General features: G+C 37.5%; 2 pseudogenes; both read left to right on the top strand.

The window, feature by feature from the left end:
- Positions 1–2355: 2355 nt before the first annotated feature.
- On the top strand, positions 2356–3322 carry LOC113880068 (annotated as a pseudogene).
- A 7549-nt stretch (positions 3323–10871) lies between these two features.
- LOC113880067 lies at positions 10872–11884 on the top strand (annotated as a pseudogene).
- Positions 11885–13399: the final 1515 nt, after the last annotated feature.

Raw genomic sequence — 13399 nt, 5'->3', positions numbered from 1 at the left:
TGTCCAATAACAAGTCAAGAACCTTCTATACCCAATCTAATCCAAATTAATTTGAAAACTTTTTCTAAGTGGCATCTTGTAGACTAAAGGTTAATTGCAAGCAGAGTATTTGTTTTCCTCCCTATCTTTTATTTTTATGTGTGAAAGTATTACTGAAAGTATGGAACATCCTTTTCTGGTACCTCAGAAACACAATGAGCTACTGAGCATATAACCTGTGTCTTCAATGGCCGGTCAACTGACGTGACATTCAGAAGTGCCACAGAGAACAGTCACTTGAAGTCTAGACATAAAAGGACATGTATGATTTCAAAATACATTTCTATAACTTATATTTTTGCTGTTTGTTATTATTTTCATTATTATTATTTATTATATCATTATTTAATTGCCAGTTATATATCTGTTGGTGAGGTATCTGTTCAAATCATGTCCCTATTTTTAATTGGGTTGTGTTTTTATTATTTATAAACATTTTTGTAAGTCTAGCTACAAATTCTTTGTTGCAAAAATGTTTTACAAATATTTTCTTCATTTCATCTATAAATCTAACATCTATATTACATAATAATACATAGCGTTATGTAATAATACAAAACATTAAAAATGATTTCATAAAATTATGTAACAGGAATAATTAATAATCAACAAAACATTTTCCCCCTCTGCTTATATTCTATTCATACTGCTTCAGTTTTTACTTGCTATATAAACACTGTCTTAAAATGGCACAGGTTAAATAACTGGGCTGAATTATGTTATTCTTCATGTTGACCATGGTCAGATTGTATCAATCCATATAGGATCCCACAGACAGAGGAGCCTGGTGGGCTACAGTCCAGGGGGTCTCAAAACAACAACAACCAAGTATAAACATTAGTTTGAAGGTTCTTGTTGTTTTATTTCAAAAGTAGTTATTTCAAAAGTATCTTACAAATAACAACCTGTGAAAAATTGAACTTCATGTGAACAATATATCATATTCTTTAGGTCTAAAAAATATACACGTCATTCATATTCCAATTTTCACATATTATCCAAGACACACACACATACAAATACGTGACACACATATAAATGCATGAAAACACAATGGAGATGAGTCTATATATTTCAGAAACAATTGAAAGTGAAAGTCACTCAGTCATGTCTGACTCTTTGTGACTCCATGAACTATATAGTCCATGGAATTCTCCAGGCTAGAATACTGGAGTGGGTAGCTATCTCCTTCTCCAAGAGCTCGTTCCCAACCCAGGGATCAAACCCAGGTCTTCCTCATTGCAGGCAGATTCTTTACCGGCTGAGCTATGAGGGAAGCCTACAGCATTTATTATCACTCATCTCATTTCCATTTTATAAAGAAAAAGTCTTTTTTATATTTCACTGGAGTGGGTAGCTGTTCTTTTCTCCAGGGGATCTTCCCAACCCAGGGATTGAAGCCAGGTCTCCCACATTGCAGGTAGATTCTCTACCATCTGAGCCACCAGGGAAGTGCAAAAATATTGGAGTGGGTAGCCTACCCATTCTCCAGGGATCTTTCTGGCACAGGAATCGAACCAGGGTCTCCTGTATTGCAGGCTGATTCTTTACCAGCTGAGCTACAGGGAGGCTCAAGAGATAAAAATATATGTGTTAAATAAGTTTGTAGAAATGTTTCCCTTCAGTGAGTAAAGAGACTCTTTCTTTGGCACCAGATTATTCCCACAAAAAGGTAATTAATATTATGACAAAACAAAAATACACATCTAGAGAACTGCTCATTAATACTTGTTTAATGTCTCACCAAATACTGAACATAACACAAACCCAAACCAGAAACATAATTATTGTATTATGATCAATCCATGGTATGCTCATTATTTCTGGAACTGATACAGATACTCTTAAAACAATCATGGTTTTGAGAAATATTAGAATTGTTATCTTGGTTTGTATCCACATGAATATTCACAGAAAATGCTTAGTCCTGAAGCTGACAGCCAGGTATCTCTAACATTAGAGTCCACCCACATTATTTTGAAGAGGAGAAGACAGGTAAATTCATCAAATGTATTCTCTGAAGTAAAGAAAGGAAGGCTCAGAGACAAGCTTGTAGAAAGTAACATGCCTCACAAATTACATTTAGATTAGGTTCAGTTTCCCAATGTTCTATACCAGGTACTTGTTTTATTGAGTAAAAACAGTTATGCCTTTTTCAAGAGTGGGTGCATGAATGTATAATTTTCTGAATATGAAGACAATTGCAGATAGAATTGTGTTCTATCTTATGATATACTGCAGATGTGCAGAAGTGTTACACATCCATGAGTCCTTTTCTTGATCATTTTCTGAAAGCTTAGACAAGAACAAAGAAAAATGGATGGAGGGAATTGCTCCTCCATGACTGGGTTCATTTTCTTGGGAATACTGATAACACCGAGCACAAAGTGACCATACTTACCATGGTTCTAATTGTTTATCTCATTGGCTATTTGGCAAATCTTGGGATGATATTCCTGATTAGGACCCCCAGCTGGACCCCCAGCTGCACACATCCATGTACTTTTCCCCCAGTCACCTCTCCTTCTGTGTCCTCTGCTATTCCACTGCAATTCACCCCAAGATGACCATGGACCTATTTGCCAAGAGCAAATCAATCCCCTTCTATGGCTGTGTTCTGCAATTCTTGGTCTTCTGTATCTTTGCAGATTCTGAGTGTCTCCTGCTGGCAGTAATGGCCTATGATCAGTACAAGGCCATCAGCAGCCCCTTGCTCTATGTGGTCAGCGTGTCCAGCCGGATGTGCCCCCTGCTCGTGGCTGGGGTTTATCTGGTGGGAATGGCACATACTCCGATACACACAACATTAGCATTTCGCTTATGTTTCTGTGGGTCAAATGAGATTAACCATTTCTTCTGTGATTTACCTCCACTTTTCCTCCTCTCCCGCTCTGATATACAGGTAAATGAATTCAGGTAAATAGCGTTATTCACTATTTTTGGTTTTATTGAACTGAGTACCATTTCAGGAGTCCTTTTCTCTTATTATATCATCCTATCAATCTTGAAGATCCACTCTTCTGAGGGGAAGTTCAAAGCTTTCTCCATCTGCACCTCTCATTTAAATGTTGTGACAATTTTCTAGGGAACTGTACTTTTCTTGTATTTCAGGCCAAATACTTCCTACTCTCCACATCAAGACAAAATGACCTAATTGTTCTACATCCTTATGATTCCCATGTTAAATCCTCTGTTATATAGCCTACAGAACAAAGATGTGAAACAGGCCCTGAAAAACTGGAAAATAAAAGGTGGTTTTAAAGGGTGTACTATAAATATATAGACATACATACATATGTCTGTTGTTTTTGTAAAATTATATTCATGATCCAAGGGAAATGAAATTGTTTCAAATACTTTAAAGGAGTGAATAACTATTTTTAATAAAGTGTAATCTTTAAAAATACTACCATTCCAAAACACAGCTTTCATTGTGTATAACAACTAATATATAGCACTTCCTTTTTGCCAAATACTTCCAGAATTTTGCAATTTTGTCAACTATTATGATTAATTCTTTCATTCAAATATTATTTCAATTACCCTAAGATTTATTGTATATTTACTGAGAGAACTTTGAGCATTTAGGTCCTTTATATTCTATGATACAGACTGCATTTTCTATATTAATAACTATAAGCTAGAGCTAATAGCAAGCATTAATTAACTACATAGTCAGGTACTTCCTAAGAAGCCTCAAAATCACTCTGAAATAAAAATTGAGGACTATAAATCCAGCAGAGGCAAGACTATCAAAAGAGAAAAGGCAGTCTCTTCAATAAGTGGTGCTTGGAAAATTGTGTAGCCAGTGTAAATGAATGAAATTAGAATATTCTCTAACACTGTACACAAAAATAAGTGCAAAATGGATTAAAGACATAAATATAAGATGAGGTATTACAAAACTCTTAGAGGAAAACATAGGCATAACAGTCTTTGACATTCATTACAGCAATATTTTTTTTGTATCCACCTCCTAAGGCAACAGAAATAAAAACAAAAATAAACCAATGGACCTATTTAAACTAAAACAACAACAAAAACTTCTGCACAGCAAAGGATACCATAAACACAATGAAAGGACAACCCATAGAATGGGAGACAATATTTGTAAACAATGTGAGCAACTAGGGATTAATTTCAAAATTTACAAACAGCTAATGCAGCTCAGTATATAAAACAAACAATCCAAACAAAAACATGCACAGAAGATCTGAATAGACATTTCTCCAAACAAAACATACAGGTGGTCAAGAGGCACATCAAAAGATTATCAACATGTGAATCATTAAAGAAACGCAAATTAAAACCACAAAGAGATATTATCTCACACTGGTTAAAATGGCCATAATCAAAAAGCCTACAAACAGTAAATGCTGGGGAGGGTGCCACTTCATTTCAGTTCAGTCACTCAGTCGTGTCCAACTCTTTGTGACCCCATGGACTGCAGCACGCCTGGCCTCCATGTCCATCACCAACCCCCGGAGCTTACTCAAACTCATGTCCATTGCCATGAGATGCCATCCAACCATCTCATCCTCTGTCATCCCCTTCTCCTGCCTTCAATCTTTCCCAGCATGAGGGTCTTTTCAAATGAGTCAGCTCTTCACATCAGGTGGCCAAAGTATTGGAGTTTCAGCCTCAACATCAGTCCTTCCAATGAATATTCAGGACTGATCTCCTTTAGGATGGACTGGTTGGATCTCCTTGCAGTCCAAGGGACTCTCAAGAGTCTTCTCCAACACCACAGTTCAAAAGCCTCAATTCTTCGGTGCCCAGCTTTCTTTCTAGTCCAACTCTCACATGCATACATGACCACTAGTAAAACCATAGCCTTGACTAGACAGACCTTTGTTGGCAGAGTAATGTCTCTGCTTTTTAATATGTTGTCTAGGTTGGTCATTGCGGAGAAGGCAATGGCACCCCACTCCAGTACTCTTGCCTGGAAAATCCCATGGACGGAGGAGCCTGGTGGGCTGCAGTCCATGGGGTCGCGAAGAGTCGGACACGACTGAGCAACTTCACTTTCACTTTCACTTTCCTGCATTGGAGAAGGAAATGGCAACCCACTCCAGTGTTCTTGCCTGGAGAGTCCCAGGGATGGGAGAGACTGGTGGGATGCCGTGTATGGGGTCGCACAGAGTCGGACACCACTGAAGCGACTTAGCAGCAGCAGCAGCAGGTTGGTCATAAGTTTTCTTCCAAGGAGTAAGGGTCTTTTAATTTCATGGCTGCAGTCACCATCTGCAGTGTTTTGAAGCCTAAAAAAATAAAGTCAGCCACTGTTTCCACTGTTTTTCCATCTATTTGCCATGAAGTGATGGGATCAGATGCCATAATCTTTGTTTCCTGAATGTTGATCTTTAAGCCAACTTTTTCACTCTCCTCTTTCACTTTCACCAAGAGGCTTTTTAGTTCTTCTTCACTTTCTGTCATAAAGGTGGTGTCATCTGCATATCTGAGGTTATATTATTTTTCCTGGCAATCGTGATTCCAGCCTGTGCTTCATCCATCCCAGCATTTCGCATGATGTACTCTGCATATACATTAAATAAGCAGAGTGACAATAAACAGCCTTGACATACTCCTTTTCCTATTTGGAACCAGTCTGTTGTTCCATGTCCAGTTGCTTCATGACCTGCATACAGATTTGTCAAGAGGCAGGTCAGGAGAGGGTATGGAGAATAGAAGAACCTCCTACACTGTTGTGGGAATGTAAATTGGTACAGCCACTATGGAGAACAGTATGAAGATCCCTTAAAAACTTAAAAATGGAGCTAGCACATGATCCAACCATCCCCATCCAGGGCATATATTCAGAGAAAACTCTAGTTTGAAAGGATATGTGTACCCCAATGTTCATTACAGTGCTGTTTACAATAGCCAAGACATAGAAGTAACCTAAATGTCTGTTAACAGATGAATGGATAAAGACAATTCAGAACATATTTATAATGGAGGATTTGTTGCTATTCAGTCATTTAGTCATGTCCAACCCTTTGCGAGCCCATGGACTGCAGCATGCCAGGCCTCCCTGTCCTTCATTATCTCCCAGAGCTTGCTCAAACTCATGTCCATTGGGTCGCCATCCAACCATCTCATCCTCTGTCATCCCCTTCTCATTCTGCATTCAACCTTTCCCAGCATCAGGGTCTTTTCTAAAGAGTCAGTTCTTTGCATTGGGTGGCCAAAGTATTGGAGTTTCAGCTCCAGCATCAGTCCTTCCAATGAATATTCAGGACTGATTTCTTTTAGGATGGATTGCTTTGCTCTTATTGCAGTCCAAGGGACTTCATACCCAAAGTTTGCTCTAAGATCTTTATATCTGGTATGATTGGGCTACTTCCAAAGATACCAGAACTATGATTCATTGGAAAATGAGTGTCCAATGATTATGATTGTCATTGCAAAAGACCCTGATGCTGGGAATGATTGAAAGCCAGAGGAGGAGGGGATGACAGAGAATGAGATGGTTGGATGGCATCACCAAGTCAGTTCAGTTCAGTTCAGATGCTTAGTCATGTCTGACTCTTTGCAACCTCATGGACTGCAAGATGCCAGGCTTCCCTGCCCATCACCAACTCCCAGAGCTTACTCAAACTCATGTCCATCGAGTATATGACAACATCTGGTCCCATCACTTCATGGCAAATAGATGGGAAATCAATGGAAACAGTCACAGACTTTATTTTCTTGGGCACCAAAGTGACTGACTCCATGGACATGAGTTTGAGCAAGCTCCTGGAGTTGGTGATGGACAGGGAAGCCTGGCATGCCGCAGTCCATGGGGTAGCATAGAGTCAGACACGATTGAGTGACTGAACTGACTCACTGAAAGAGTTCCGTTGCTGTCTAGAAGGGAGAATTTGGGAGGATGTAATATGAGTGAGTCTTCTGTCTCATAGAATGAATGTGGATAGTAGCAAACAAATAACTTTTTTAAGAAAAATTATGAACTCTGTTTATTTACAAAAATCACTTGTGTAAAAAGTTTTAAATGAGTCATCTTTGCATATATGAACTTTATCAGTAGAAAATTCTGGACACAGTTACATTCTTATTTTTGTTCCTCAGCCTCCACTTTAATAGACAGAAATATTACTACTATACTTAGTAGTAAATGAACATTTAGATAGTATTACCTTTTCAAATTCTTGCACTAGAAATTTTAGGAAATGAAAAAAAAAATCATTGATTTTTCCTGAGGTCTTAAATGTAATATAAATATTCTTATATAAATAAAATGTAATTCAGAAAGAAAAAAATGCATTATTTAGGAAATGTGAGGGAGTCATAAAGTCATTGAAATGCCTGTAAGTAATGTGGTAGGATGAGAATAAGACAATGTGTGGTGATGATTGTTACTAATGTTATAGCATCGTTATTCATAATGGATAAAAAGTAGAAAAAACCTGAAAGTCACTTAACTGAAGAGGGGATCTGCAAAGTGTATTGTATCTTTAAAATGAAATATTATTGTCCCAAAATGATGAAACAAAATACTGATAAGTGGAACAACATGGATGCAACTTGAAAACATTATTTTCAAGGAAAGAAGCCTGACAGGAAAATAAACAAATAAACAAATGAACAAAACAAATGAGAACAAAAAAAGGTATCACATGATTCTGTTTGTATGAGACATCCGTAATAGGAAACCACATAGAATTAGTGGTTGCTGTGGGCTAAGGAAGGAGAACTGACGGGTAGCAAGTGGGGGGTTCTTATTGAAGTAATGAAAATATTCTGGATTTAGAGACTGGAGATAACTGAACAATCTTGAAAGTATAATTAAAAAACAATGAAAACAAGAACTGCATACTTACATAAGAAAGAGCATATGGTCAAAGTGTAGCAATATTTCTAAATGTATTGAAGGAGACTGTTTCAAAGACAAAATGACCAATCCAAAGGAGCTGAAAATGACGGCGGGAGGATCTTTTTGAGTTTCATTAGGTTTCCTCTTTGACTGGACAAGGAAGAGATAGTTTCAGGGTAACTGTGAAGCACACCATACAAACAAATTGCTATTTTCTTCTACCATAGATCAATTTGGCAGCAATAGTGAGGCTTCAAAACTCAGCTTTTGCAAAGTTGTTTCTGAATTCACAGGGGAATACACAGAAGCAGAAACATAATTAATGAAATGTTTGCTAACATCAAAACCCAGGGGCAGTAACTCAGGGATTTAAGTCCCCATACACCTGGTAAAATAAAAGACCATCTACTTATTATCATTTAGCTACCCAAGATCTACTCACTTCAGGTAGGTTTCCAGGTCCTATCTTAAAGAATATAAGAGGAAATAACTTTTTGAGAAAGAAAAAATGTATTTGTAAGTGAAGCATTTATGCCTACTTACTCAGTTAAATTAACTCTGCATTTATTTGCCAGAAATGATTTTGATTTCTCTGATTGGGAACCATCTTCCTGAACTTGTTAATAACCACAGTATGACTTCTTAATGATTTTATTTTCTTGTTGGCTCACAAAAAATCTTTTACTCCTTTTATCATTGGATAAGTGTATACATGAATTGAAGGTTTGTTTCATTTTGTTTAAAAAATAATACAACCACCACAGTAAAAATAAAAACTTTCAAATTAATTCTCATGTGAAAAAACATCATATCTATTTAGGCTTAAGGAAGAAGTTCATTAAATGCATTCTATTCTCATATACCTCAAAAACGTATACAAGTCAAGAGGGAGGTGATATATTTATAATAGTGGCTGAGTTGCTTTGCTACATGGCAGAAACCAACACAACACTGTAAAGCAGTTTTACTCCAATTAAAAAAATAGGCATAGCAAACACGACACACACACAGATACATACACGAGAGAGGGTATGTGTCTCTCAGAATAATTTATTGTCTCTCGTCTAATTTCCATTTTATAATATTACAGCCCATTTAAAATCCAAACAGATGCAAATGTGTTCTATTGTTTTCAATTCCTTTTAGATCTTTTCTTTCACTCATCAAGCGACTTGATTTTTGACAACTATCTCTGCAAAGGGGTAATGAGTATTATGACAGATCAATAATAAATTACTAGGAATAAAGGCTGATAATAATACTTAAATGTTTCACTATTAAATACAACATAAAACCAGTAACAAAATAGTGATCATTATTATTAGTCAGTGACAGAGTCATTATTTCAGGAATTAATACAAATATTCTTAAGCCAATCATGTAGTGAGAAACATTAAAGCTGTAATCCCATTTTGTTTCCATGTAAATACTTTCAAGTGGAGAGAATCCTTAGCCCTGTCTACAGCTCAGCATCTCTAATACATTAGAGTCTTGTTCATATTATTTTGAAGAGGAAAAGAGAGATCAGTTCAGTTCAGTTCAGTCACTCAGTCATGTCCAACTCTTTGCGACCCAATGAATTGCAGCACACCAGGCATCCCTGTCCATCACCAACTCCCAGAGTTCACTCAGACTCATGTCCATCGAGTCAGTGATGCCATCCAGCCATCTCATCCTCTGTCATCCCCTTCTCCTCCTGCCCCCTATCCCTCCCAGCATCAGAGTCTTTTCCAATGAGTCACCTCTTCGCATCAGGTGGCCAAAGTGCTAGAGTTCCAGCTTTAGCATCATTCCTTCCAAAGAAATCCCAGGGCTGATCTCTTTTAGAATGGACTGGTTGTATCTCCTTGCAAGTCCAAGGGACTCTCAAGAGTCTTCTCCAACACCACAATTCAAAAGCATCAATTCTTCGGCGCTCAGCCTTCTTCACAGTCCAACTCTCACATCCATACGTGACCACTGGAAAAACCTTAGCCTTGACTAGACGGACCTTTGTTGGCAAAGCAATGTCTCTGCTTTTCAATATGCTATCTAGGTTGGTCATAACTTTCCTTCCAAGGAGTAAACGTCTTTTAATTTCATGGCTGCAGTCACCATCTGCAGTGATTTTGGAGCCCAAAATATAAAGTCTGACACTGTTTCCCCATCTATTTCCCATGAAGTGATGGGACCAGATGCCATGATCTTTGTTTTCTGAATGTTGAGCTTTAAGCCAACTTTTTCACTCTCCACTTTCACTTTCATCAAGAGGCTTTTTAGTTCCTCTTCACTTTCTGCCATAAGGGTGGTGTCATCTGCATATCTGAGGTTATTGATATTTCTCCCAGCAAACTTGATTCCAGCTTGTGTTTCTTCCAGCCCAGCATTTCTCATGATGTACTCTGCATATAAGTTAAATGATCAGGGTGACAATATACAGCCTTGACGTACTCCTTTTCCTATTTGGAACCAGTCTAAATTAATTCAAATATATCCATTGAGATAAAAATATCAGACTCCGACATGACCTTGTAGGAAGTAATATGCCTCATAAATGACATAATAGATTTGGTTCAGTTTCTCAGCAGTCTATTCTAGGTGATTTTTGTTATTGGGTAATAGATACCTGAAGAAGTATTAGTCACTCAGTCATGCTGGACTCTTTGTGCCCCCTAGAACTGTAGCCCACCATCCTCCTCTGTCCACAGAATTCTTCAGACAAGAATACTGGAGTGAGTAGCCATTCCCTTCTCCAAGGGATCTTCCTGACTTTGGGATCAAACCTGGGTCTCCCATGTTGCAGGCAGATTCTTTATTGTCTGAACCAACAAAGAAGCCCCAATAGATAGCTTTGCCTCTTTAAAGAGCGGGCACTTGACTGGATGCTTTTCTGAATACAAAAACACAATTATAGAAAGAAATGTGTTCTGTCTTATGATATTTTGCAGATGTGCAAAAGTGTTACCTATCCATGTATCTTTGTTATTTATTTTTTAAAATATTTTTCTAAGAGTATAGACAAGAACAAAGAGGAATGGACAGAGATAATTGCTCCTCCGTGAATGAATTCATTTTCTTGGGTATTACTGAGAAGACTGAGAACAAAGTGACCCTATTTACCTTGTTTCTCCTTGTTTATCTCATCAGTCTTCTGGCAAATCTTGGAATGATAACCCTGATTAGGATGGACCCCCAGCTGCACACACCCATGTACTTTTTCCTCAGCCACCTCTCCTTCTGTGACCTCTGCTATTCCACAGCCACTGGCCCCAAGATGTTGGTGGACCTATTTGCCAAGAACAAGTCAATCTCTTTCTGTGGCTGTGCTCTGCAATTCTTGGTCTTCTGTATCTTGGCAGATTCTGAGTGTCTCCTGCTGGCAGTGATGGCCTATGACCAGTACAAGGCCGTGAGCAGCCCCTTGCTCTATGTGGTCAGCGTGTCCAGCGGGGCGTGCTCTCTGCTTGTGGCTGGGATTTACCTGGTGGGAAATGGCACCATTTGGCAGATGCTCTGATACACACGACATTAGCAATCCACTTACACTTTTGTGGGTGAAATGAGATTAACCACTTCTTCTGTGACTTACCTCCACTCTACCTTCTTTCCTGCTCTGATACACAGGTCAATGGATTGACAGTATTTATTGTTTTTGGAGTTATTGAATTGAGCTCAATTTCAGGAGTTCCTGTCTCTTATTATTATATCATCCTTGCAGTCTCAAAGATCCATTTTGCTGAGGGGAGGTTCAAAGCTTTCTCCACCTGCACCTCCCACCTAACTGCTGTGGCAATTTCCCAGGAAACTATGCTTTTTATGTACTTTGGGCCAAGTTCACTCTACTCTTTAGATCAAGACAAAATGACCTCATTGTTTTACACCCTTATGATTCCCATGTCAAATCTTCTGATTTATAGCCTATGGAACAAGGATGTGAAAAATGCCTTAGGAAAACTAAAAATAAAAGGTGGCTTCAAAGATTTATATCACACATATGCACACACATATAGTAATTACTTTTGCAAAATTATACAGTATGACACATGAGAAATATAATTTTATCAAGTTATTTAATAAATGAGTAGCTATACTAAAGTTCAGCCATAGGGAATTGTTGCAGTTTTCAAAACTTGTCATGCTTCATTGTATGTCTTGACCTTATCTATGAAACTTTCTCTGTGCAAAACTTCCTGGCTCTTCAAATTCTATCATTTTTGTGTGTATCCATTCATTCAAACATTATTATTTCAAGTATATTATTATTTATCAACTATTTAATTATTCTTTGTCTGCCTCTAAGTGCTTTACATTTCTTGAAAAACTCATTAGTTTGTATAAAAATGGACCTTGTAATCTAGATGAATAAAGAAACATTTATTAACTAACCACACACACAATTCATAATAAAGTTTAAGACTTTCATCAATTAAAAAAACAGGGTTAAAAATCTAGGAACAAATGTCAAAACATAGTGTGCAGAAGAAAGGTTTTCTTGAATGGAGATATTAATTGTCAGATCCAAAAATAAATTTGGGAAGGAAATGATTCTAGAAAGATAATTTGACACTTACAGAGGTCTTGAGTTGAGCAGCTGTATACCTTTCCAGGGGATTCCCAGTGGCTCAGTGGTAAACAATCTGCCTGCCAATGCAAGTGATACAGGATCTCGGATTCAATCCTTGGGGCAGGTAGAGCCCCTGGAGTAGGAAATGGCAACTTGCTCCAATACTCTTGCTTGGAAAGTTCCATGTACAGAGGAGCCTGGCAGGCTGTGGTCCCTGGGGTCACAAAGAGTTGGATGTGACTGAATACACAGATGCACACATACACACAGCTTTTTAGAATTAAGAAATCCAAAACTGAAAGCAATTTAAAGTGCCTTGGTAAATTGCTTAGTTTTCCTTAATAATTAGCTATCAACTCCTCCTCTTCTTAGGTTTGATTAAATGTTCCTTTTTATAGTTCACAGACAACCATTTCCTTTAATCATTCTATTTGATATTGTCCTGTTTGTGAAATCATGGCCTACAGTATGAGATTGTGAACAACCTTTGCTCAAGGATTCTACATTCTGTCTGTATTATCCAAAGCACTTACCTAATGTTTGGGACACAAATGGAGAACGAGAGAGAGAGAGAACAAAGCAAAGAAAAAGGAAGGAATAAAAAGAGTAGATAACATTTTTGAGTGTTTATTAGACATCAATAATTAACAAAATAAAATTTAACTGAAGATATAGTATGTGCCTTGAATACATATATGTAATAAATTTTAAGAAAGAATATAAAATGGCTGTGAATACTAGGGTGCTTATCTATAAAGAAGATACACATCACACTAGAAGTAAAGAGCATTCATCTGTATACATTCTTAATATGTATCTATTTTGTGGGTTTCTGCTCTAGAATCTGATGCTAAGGCACTGAATCAGCATGTCTAAACAATACAGATATATTTGAAGAAGCATGTAAAATTCATGTACTTATTTATTACAGTTGCAAAAGTTAGAAAACCAGTTTCTTAGATTTTCTAGCTATCATTGTAGAGTGTCTTTGTGCAAAA

The sequence above is a fragment of the Bos indicus x Bos taurus genome, chromosome 21 (genome assembly GCF_003369695.1).
Source record: "Bos indicus x Bos taurus breed Angus x Brahman F1 hybrid chromosome 21, Bos_hybrid_MaternalHap_v2.0, whole genome shotgun sequence".
In the NCBI taxonomy this organism is placed as follows: Eukaryota; Metazoa; Chordata; class Mammalia; order Artiodactyla; family Bovidae; genus Bos; species Bos indicus x Bos taurus.
Note: the sequence above shows the minus strand (reverse complement) of the source record. Positions and strands in the feature narration are given on the sequence as shown.